This window comes from Triticum aestivum, chromosome 3D, assembly GCF_018294505.1.
Source record: "Triticum aestivum cultivar Chinese Spring chromosome 3D, IWGSC CS RefSeq v2.1, whole genome shotgun sequence".
Classification (NCBI taxonomy): Eukaryota; Viridiplantae; Streptophyta; class Magnoliopsida; order Poales; family Poaceae; genus Triticum; species Triticum aestivum.
Genome location: NC_057802.1, coordinates 359,386,316 through 359,395,708, shown reverse-complemented (window position 1 = coordinate 359,395,708; position 9,393 = coordinate 359,386,316). Strand labels below are relative to the sequence as shown.

Below are 9,393 nucleotides of genomic sequence, written 5' to 3'. Positions count from 1 at the left end.
TCTTTCTTGGTATGTATGCCCTACGCTTAGTTGGACAGGCTTGCCGGCACCTAAACCCAAGCCGCGGCGCTTTGAGGATGGATCCTTAGCGGCCTGATGGGTGTGCTTGCTGCCGGGCAAATCACCTTACCGCTCTCAGCGCGGCCGCTTGAACTGTTGAGCGGACTCAAAATAGAACAAGGGCGTTGCCAATAGCGGATAGGCCACCCTGCCGTTCTTGACGCGGCCGCTCGAACTGTTGAGCGGACTCGAAACAGAACAAGGGCGTTGCCAATAGCGGAAGGTCCCATCGCATGCAGGTTTTCCATACCAAGAGTGAGATCTTTCGAGGAAAATAACTTTATAAAAAAGGGAATTACTCAAAGTTTTGCATGACTTAGCTTTTTGCGGCCACGCAGATGATCGTTGCCGCCGAGGACGGCACCAGAGTGCGATTGATTGATGCCGCCTTCTCTTCTCGAGTCACCGCGACAAGGGAGTCGATAGGTTGGCTCCGAAACCGGATTCTCACAGCCTTCAGCCCCTACCTGGCGCGCCAAAGGATGTCCGTGGAAACGACACCTATGGGATCACGGGGAATCCCTTCTACGGTCGGCGGGCGTGGGGTTGTGGAAAGAGCGAGTTTAAGAGACCAACACGGGAAATTTTATCCAGGTTCGGGCCGCAAGTGATGCGCAATACCCTACTCCTGCTGGCTTGTGTTTATCTGGTGTTCTTGAACTAGCTACAAAGCGCGTAGGGTCCAAGAAGTCCCAATCTTCTCTCAGTATGCCGCGGGCCTCCTTTTATAGTCAAAGGGGCTGCCACAGTGGCACACAGGAGGTGGAAAGTTGTACAGTGTACAAGCTTATCGCCTGACATTATAGGATGAAACGCATTAAATGCGCTACTTAGGTGTCCTCTTACTTTATCGGGGATGGCAGTGAAGCCCGTCCCGTCTGTCGCCGCTTTGCCTTGCTCCAACATGCGTCCAGGCCTAAGCTGGTGCGGTGGCGGGGTTTTCACGAAGATCTGCATACCACCACGCATGTGCTTGACTAGTTGGATTAGGAGCCACGTACTACCATGTGGGTACCCGCTTAATTGGTGGGTCGGCCACTGAGCTGGGGCGGCGACGGGGCGGCAAGGCCTTGCCGCGGTCTTGCTGATATTCCCGGCAAGGGTCTTGCCGGGGCTTTGCGAGTGCCCTCGGCAAGAGTCTTGCCGGGGCCTCGTGGGTACCTACGGCAGGAGCCTTGCCGAGGCCTCGCGGGCGTCCTCGGCAAGGAGCCTCGCTGTCGCCTTGTCTTCTGGTTCTCATCTAGGCCTTGTAGGCCCTTTGTCTTCACAAAGATCTGCATGCCACCACGGAGGCACCTCCCGAGCCTTGGTTCCAATGTGGTTGATGGCGTCGGAACTCTCAGGCTCAAGGGTGACGGCCTTTTTGCACTACAAGAAATATGTCAACTTGTGACCTTGACTATTGGTCACTGAAAGGTCATTGTTTTTCATTTGCTACCTTTTTGTGACCAAAAACAAAAGGTCAAAAGCTAGCAGTCGTAAACTGAAATTAACGACCTTCTCTGTGAGAAGGTCGTAAACATTTACGACCAAAACAGAAGGTCGTTGAACCCATGACCTTTTGTTTTGGTCACTGGTTGTCTGCCCAGGCCACGTCGGATCCGACGTGGCAATCTGACGTGGCAAAATTGCGACCAATTGAATTGGTCGTTGGTAAGATTCAGCCCGGTCCAATTCGGTGTTCTACATGGGCCAAGCCCATTAATTCAGCATTTTATGATATTTTTTTGCTTGATGTTTTTGGGCCTTTTCTATAATGGGCCTTTACCTTTCCACATAGTTTGTTTCCTTTTTGTTTCTATTTTCTATTTGAGTCGAGGCCTGCTTATAATAATTCTGAATAGCTTTTCAGCCCAGGTTATTTTGGGCCATGGCATCTTAATAGTACAAGTATATTTGGGCCGTGGCCACTATCAGGTCCAGTAAGAACATTTTTTCTGGAGAATTTAATGTTCAAGTAAAATGTACACAATACATTACAGCGAAATAGCACATACAACAGCAGATACATTTTCATTTCACTCCTACTACAGCTCACTACAACATAGACAGTACATGACACTTCATCCTTCATTTTTTTGCCAGGCACTAGACGAGTACATCTCACTTCAAATAAACAGTACTGTTCTCGGAAGCAAAATACGCCACCACACGCCATGGTGCGCCATCTTACTCGATCTGGCATCAAGGAACTAGCAGCGCTGCTTGCTCCTTTGGCCCAGAGCTCCTTGCTGTAGAGGATGGCTGAAACTCGGATGCGGAGCTCCCTGCACATGACATGTTGTGACAATGCTTGTAGCAACAGAAAGAACTCACATACCATAGAACTTGCACAGTAATGTATCAACCACCAAACAGTATGAAGCAAAAACAAACAAGAGGGGGAGGAGTTTATACTTGATCTTCTTGAGCCTCTCCTTAAGCAAAAGCATCATCCAAGGTAATCGTATAAACAAGAACACTCCTTACGATTCTGGAAATGGACCAACACAGTAGTAGTGAAGCTATGCGGGGATCCTTGTGAAGCAGTTTATCGCTTCCTGGAGACACCAACAGTCTTTCCTCTCCTGCCCCAGTAGTGACGCAGACCACGATGGTTCCTGGGAAAGAGAGCAAGGTTTCAAGCATAAGTGATCGCTCATACATCTATGCACTAAGGAAAAATGCTACTGCAACAGTGAAGTTTTAAGGAATCAGCCATCAGGCATCAGCATACATCTATTGGAAACAGAGCATTGATATACAGATCAGCTGGGTCACATACAAGGTACACTAGAAAGGTATAAATGAATACATTGACAATCATCAATACCAGATTGCAAGAGATAACAATTATGTACCTAAGCAAGTCGACAATGGCATAGGGCAGGATATAAAATCTGGATACAAGTAATAGACAAACTAGTTCCAACAGATTGACTGAATTGAACTACTATATAACCAAGTTAGAGCTGGCAGAAGTTGCACGTAAATAAACATCCATAGAGCTAGCAGTAGCAAAAGATGACTTCGGTCTCTGCTTGACTAATGAATCAGTACATCTTCAAGCGAAAAATCATGAAGATCACACTACGATGTCCCTAACAACAGTAGAAGCTCAGAGGTGTGACAATATTTTGTAATATATAAGCCTTGGCTACAACTTTTCGCTTAACATGCAAATAAAAATCAGCCACTTATTGCTTATTTCATGCTTCAATTTTTATTTTTAGTTCTGTTAGGATAATCTGTATGCATAGGTACAGCCCAATACTTGTTTGGGAAGTCAAGATATTCATGTCAACAATTATATAGAGCCAAACAATCATTTAAGCATAGAAGGCACGTCATTTCTATATATAACTAAAGCATATTCAGCAAGCTACCGAAGCCAACAACTATGATTACTTAAGAAGGAAAATAGTCATCATAAGCCTATATTTCTTCAGGTTGGGCTCATGCACCACGAAACAACTTTAAAAATATAGAACCAATCCAGTAGGGGAAATTGATATGTAGTAGAGTTGCATTAACTAATATATTGTGCTAGCTAGTGTAATGAGATGGATGCAAACTCAGAATCTTTCTTAGCTTAAATAAGAGAAGATGGAAAAAAGAGCAGAGCCGAAGTAGGGGTTGATTGGAAGAAGTATCGCTTTATTGAAGCGATGCGAGGCTTGGCTTGGGTGACTAGCAGGTCCAATGCTGAAATGTTATTGAACATGAGGAGCGACAGCAACAGTCCCACTGAAGAAACCACATATAGTCCTTTGTTGCGGCATCAGAAAACATGTAAGTAGCGAGCGCAGCATCCTGTAAGTATTGAGGAAAACGAAATTGTTACAAAATGCAGTACATACGAACGAGATATGCATCCTTGAGAGGTCAGACAGACAGACACAGAAATAGCCTGGCGTATGTATGCATCTATGTAATGTATAACAAGAAAATAGCAGGGGCGGATGTATCTGTACTTGTGCAATGCAGATGCAGATGTGCAGACTGAATTTTTTCCAAAGTAAATACATACAGACAAATAGACGGTAAATAATGCTAGATGGGATGGGACTGACCATGAGAGTAGTTGATTCATTCCATTGTAATATATTAGCTAGTGTAATATATGAGACTGTCAACCATCGAATTACAAAAGAAACAACATGAAATTGTTGTTATGGCCAAGCAGAAGAAATCTCCTACTAATAAACAGTGATATATAAGGAGAATTATTAAAGCATAGAATTATCCACAATGGCCATATGAATACAGGCATGTGCAGTGGCTAGGAGGATCAGAATACTGGCTTGGTTTCTCTGAAGAGAAATAATAGCGTTCATGTGTGTGTGTCTATTCTGATGAGCCATTACCATCTAGCCAACAACATGGAGATAATACACATTCTGGACCTAAATCAACATTTTTTATTTTGTTTATGAAAAAATGCTGCTGATAATATATGCCAACGGTATCTTTACCTACAAATTAGGCGGTGAGCTACATGAGGTAAAAACTGAGATGACATTCAATCATCCGGTAGCAAAACAAGCTTACTAGCTAGCTAGTACACTAGAATATGACCATCCAACATGCACACACGCATCATGCAGGAACATGTATGAACATTTTTCTGTAAGGGGGACATCAAGACCCTGTTTTGGAAGGACAAAAGAGCTCTTGAACGAGTTCTGGTCATCAGGTGCTTCTTCACCATCAGGCTCATTTGCTGCTGCTCATCCTCCTACTCCATCTACATGAACAAGAGAAAGTTAGTTGTTTGCATGGAATTCACTTAATAAAACAGTGGGTCAAGCTAAAAATATGTAATACAGATAAGAGTCCTAGGTTATGTATGTACAGAGCAGAGCAGCGGCAAGAGTAATGCAAATCACTGACCAAAACAGTGGGTCAAGCTGAAAATCGGTAACAGAAATTGCAGGATTGAGTATATCAAAACATGTCAGCCATTGATAACGCCAATAAGAAGCCAAAGGCGAAAGATGCTTTGTTTTTGCTTGGAAACTAAGACTGAGTTGCCGGCTAGCTAGTGGAGTGACATGTTTGTAATGGCAGTTTGGTACTATTGGCTGTAGAAATATGGGAAGAACACATTCAGGGTTGGAGGTCAGACACTTGCACGCCCATCTCCAAGGTTGGCTGCTAGTGCTCCATTGATTAATATATGAAATTTGAAAGGGGCTAATCTGACCATCAACCTGATTTTCTGAATACTATTACAGTCAGTCAGTCTGCAATAAATATGCAATAATAATGTATAGCCCCAGATTTTTTGAACTATAAAAATGATGTAGCAAAATCAGGGGTTGTAGTAAATGGTACCAAGTGTTCATTTTTTACTGCTCAAGCTAGCTCAGTGCTTCCTTAATAAACTGGAAAGGTGCAGCAAATACGAGATTTCTGCATCATAGGATAACCTGATATTTCCATAAGTTACATTTGGAAGCTCAACTAGTAGTACGAGATTAATAAATGGCTCCAATGCAAGTCATTAGTCAGGCCATGCAATGAAAAGTATTCATCACTAGCTAGGATTTGTAGAAATGCTACTGTAGATTCACTATTAGCAGTACATGCAGTCTAATACAGTCGGGCATTATCCTAGAAGGAAGCCTTGTACTACTGCAGAATTACAATTGCGGAGGAGGGATCAAAAATTACCCTCAAGGGCCCATGGAGATTGCCCCAGCAGCGACCTCGGAGAGGCCGGTGATGAGGACGAGGGACGAGCAGGCAGGTCACCACCACCACCACCCCTGGGCGGCCGCGCGTTCACATCCTCCCACTGTGCCGCCGCACCAGGAGACATGGAGCTGGATGAGGAGTGCGACTGGATCTGGAAGGAGTGCTCCAATAAATCAAGGGGATGAAGGATCAAATCAAAGATTGAGGTCGCCGCTTACATCTTACTGACGATCCTAGCGCGGGCGTCGGGATGGAGCCCGGAGCGCCAGTCACCTCCGGCGGTGGGGCGCCGGTGCGTTCGGGTCAACCCCGCCTCCGGCGGCCGCGGTGGCGGGATCTGAGTCTTGGGTGGGGCGCCAGTTGGCGTCCACGCTCCCCCGCCCCTCGCCCCTCCGGCTCGTCCGCCATAGCCAACGAGTAGATCGGGGAGGGAGGTCGCTTGCTCGGGAGATCGATTGATGGCGACGGCGCCTGGACGGAGAAGTGAGGGGAACTGGGCTCGGCGGTGGGACCAGCGCGGGGGCGAGGGGAGGGCGGAGGTGGCTCGCCTTCCCTTTTCCGGCGTGGGGCGTGCGGCGTGGTGGGAGACAGAGGCGAAGCGGTGAGCGTGCGAGGAACACGGATCGGGGAGGTGCGAGGCCATGAGGAAAAGGAGGTGCGGCGCCGAGGGCGGGACGAGCGCGGCGGCCCTGCGGCGGAGGGCGCCGACCGAGGCCTCCGGGACGGGCGGAGGAAGAGCGGCAGACGTCCTCTAGGAGGCGAGGAGGAGCGAATGGTGGCGCGCGGGCGCGGGCGGCGGGGTCGGATCTGAATCGGGGAGAATGGATCTGAATCGGGAGGGATGGGATCGGCGGGGTGGCGGCGGCGATGGGGGAGAGGGAGCGCGTGAGGTGGGTGGCGGATCTGGAGCGCTAGGGTTCGTGGGGTGAGAGGGTGAGGGAGTTTTCTTTTTCTTTTTCTTTTTTTGAGACAAAGAGGGGAGGGGTGAGGGAGAAAGGGCTGCCATCGGATCCAAGAGCATCTGACGGCGTTTGAGCACGATCCGCGTGACATGTCCATGGACCAATCAGAACGCAGTACACGTTATGACCTTCTAAATTGGTCGTAATCGACTAAAAATAAGGTGTTGAACCATATTTTTCAAAAAAAGGTGTTGAATCATATAAACAATTTTATGATATGAGAAATTCAAAAAGAAACATTCTCATTGTGTCACCAAATGTGACATAGTTTTTAGGAAAACTAACAAACTTGAAATTGGAATAAGACAAATATCTTTTAAAAATTGTTATGAGAAATGAGTTTTTAGGGGGGGGTCATTTTCTACTTTTTCACATGAAAAATTCAAAGAAATGATCTCATATTGAGCACAATGGTGCATCTTGGAATGGCAAACAATATTGCCTAAGGAAGTTTTCATTTTCTTTGGACGAAAAAATCATTTTCCATTTTTCGAGTGCCCCAAATGAGGTTTTTTTGTGAAGAACCTACCAAATAATTGTTGCAAAATTGGACCAAATCATTTTTATAAAATACTAGGCCATATTTAATGCACAATTGACCAAATGGTTGGGTGTAAAAAGTTTTGATCCACCTCTGGTGAAAAAGACAAATTTCCGCCGTTTTAGCTGGAAGCGGGTCAAATTTGAACTGCAGCTGCCTCATAGTTTGCTATTTATTTTTTCCAAAAATCATTTCTAGGTACAAAAGTATCTATTTAATCAGAGAAACACCAAAAAATTCCAAGATTCAACCACTAGCTAGGAACGGTCATTCCCGCTGTTTTGACCGCATTTTGAAACGGGTATGAAAAATTCAAAAAAAATCAAAAAATTGGAAAACCTTCGCATTGTGTCATTATATGTGACCAAGTTACCAGGAAAAATAATAAACTTGTAATACGGCAATTCTTTTTAAAAAAGTGTTCTCAGAAATGAGCTATCATGTGTGAAGATTCATGGCTTTCAAGCCAAATGATCAATCTTATGGCCACATTCATGGCATAGTTTGTTCAAATGATCTCATATTGTGCACAAGGGTGCATATTGGAATGACAAACAATGTTGCTTAAGGGAGTTTTCATTTTCTTTGGACGAAAAATTCATTTTCCATTTTTCGAGTGCCCGAAATGAGGTTTTTTTGTGAAGGACCTACCATATATTGTTGCAAAATTGGACCAAATCAATTTTCTAAAATACTAGGACATATTTAATGCACAATTGACCAAATGGTTGGGTGTAAAAAGTTTTGATCCACCTCTCGTGAAAAAGACAAATTCCCGCCGATTCAGTTGGAAGCGGGTTAAATTTGAACTGTAGCTGCCTTGTAGTTTGCTCTTTATTTTTTCCAAAAATCATTTCTAGGTACATAAGTATCTATTTAATCAGAGAAACACCAAAAAATTCCAAGATTCAACCACTAGCTAGGAACGGTCATTCCCGCCATTTTGACCGCATTTTGAAACGGGCATAAAAAATTCATAAAAAAATCAAAAAATTGTAAAACCTTCGCATTGTGTCATTATATGTGGCCAAGTTTCCAGGAAAAATAATAAAATTGTAATACGGAAATTATTTTAAAAAAGTGTTCTCAGAAACGAGCTATCATGCGTGAAGATTCATGTCTTTCAAGCCAAATGATCAATCTTATGGCCACATTCATGGCATAGTTTGTTCAAATGATCTCATATTGTGCACAAGGGTGCATCTTGGAATGGAAAACAATGTTTCCTAAGGGAGTTTCATTTTCTTTGGACGAAAAAACCATTTTCCATTTTTCGAGTGCCCAAAAGGAGGTTTTTTTTTTAAGGACCTCCCAAATAATTGTTGCAAAATTGGACCAAATCATTTTTATAAAATACTAGGCCATATTTAATGCACAATTGACCAAATGGTTGGGTGTAAAAAGTTTTGATCCACCTCTCGTGAAAAAGACAAATTTCCGCCGATTCAGTTGGAAGTGGGTCAAATTTGAACTGTAGTTGCCTTGTAGTTTGCTTTTTATTTTTTACAAAAATCATTTCTAGGTACATAAGTATCTATTTAATCAGAGAAACACCAAAAAAATCCAAGATTCAACCACTAGCTAGGAACGGTCATTCCCGCCGTTTTGACCGCATTTTGAAACAGGCATAACAAATTAAAAAAATCGAAAAATTGGGAAACCTTCGCATTGTGTCATTATATGTGGCCAAGTTCCTAGGAAAAATAACAAACTTGTAATACAGCAAATATTTTAAAAAAGTGTTCTCAGAAACCAGCTATCACGTATGGAGATCAATGGCTTTCAAGCCAAGTGATCAATCTTATGGCCACATTCATGGCATAGTTTGTTTAAATGATATCATATTGTGCACAAGGGTACATATTGGAATTCCAAACAATGTTGCCTAAAGGAGTTTTCATTTTCTTTGCATGGAAAATTCATTTTCCATTTTCCGAGTGCCTGAAAGGAGGTTTTTTTGTGAAGGACCTCCCAAATAATTGTTGCAAAATTGGACCAAATCAATTTTCTAAAATACTAGGACATATTTAATGCACAATTGACAAAATGGTTGGGTGTAAAAAAAATGATCCACCTCTGGTGAAAAAGACAAATTCCCGCCGATTCAGCAGGAAGCGGGTCAAATTTGAACTGCAGCTGCCTCATAGTTTG

The 9,393-nt window shown here is 43.7% G+C and overlaps 1 long non-coding RNA gene across 2 annotated transcripts; it reads right to left on the bottom strand.

The window, feature by feature from the left end:
* Positions 1-1,921: 1,921 nt before the first annotated feature.
* Positions 1,922-6,339, bottom strand: LOC123078883 (uncharacterized). Of its 2 annotated transcripts, none has more exons than XR_006437753.1 (5): positions 5,958-6,339; positions 5,716-5,890; positions 4,591-4,786; positions 2,458-3,852; positions 1,922-2,327 (listed from the first exon to the last, which is right to left on the bottom strand). It is a non-coding gene; the product is annotated as an uncharacterized lncRNA (long non-coding RNA). The 2 variants fall into 2 exon arrangements; XR_006437754.1 differs by having other exon boundaries at positions 4,688-4,786; positions 5,958-6,334.
* Positions 6,340-9,393: the final 3,054 nt, after the last annotated feature.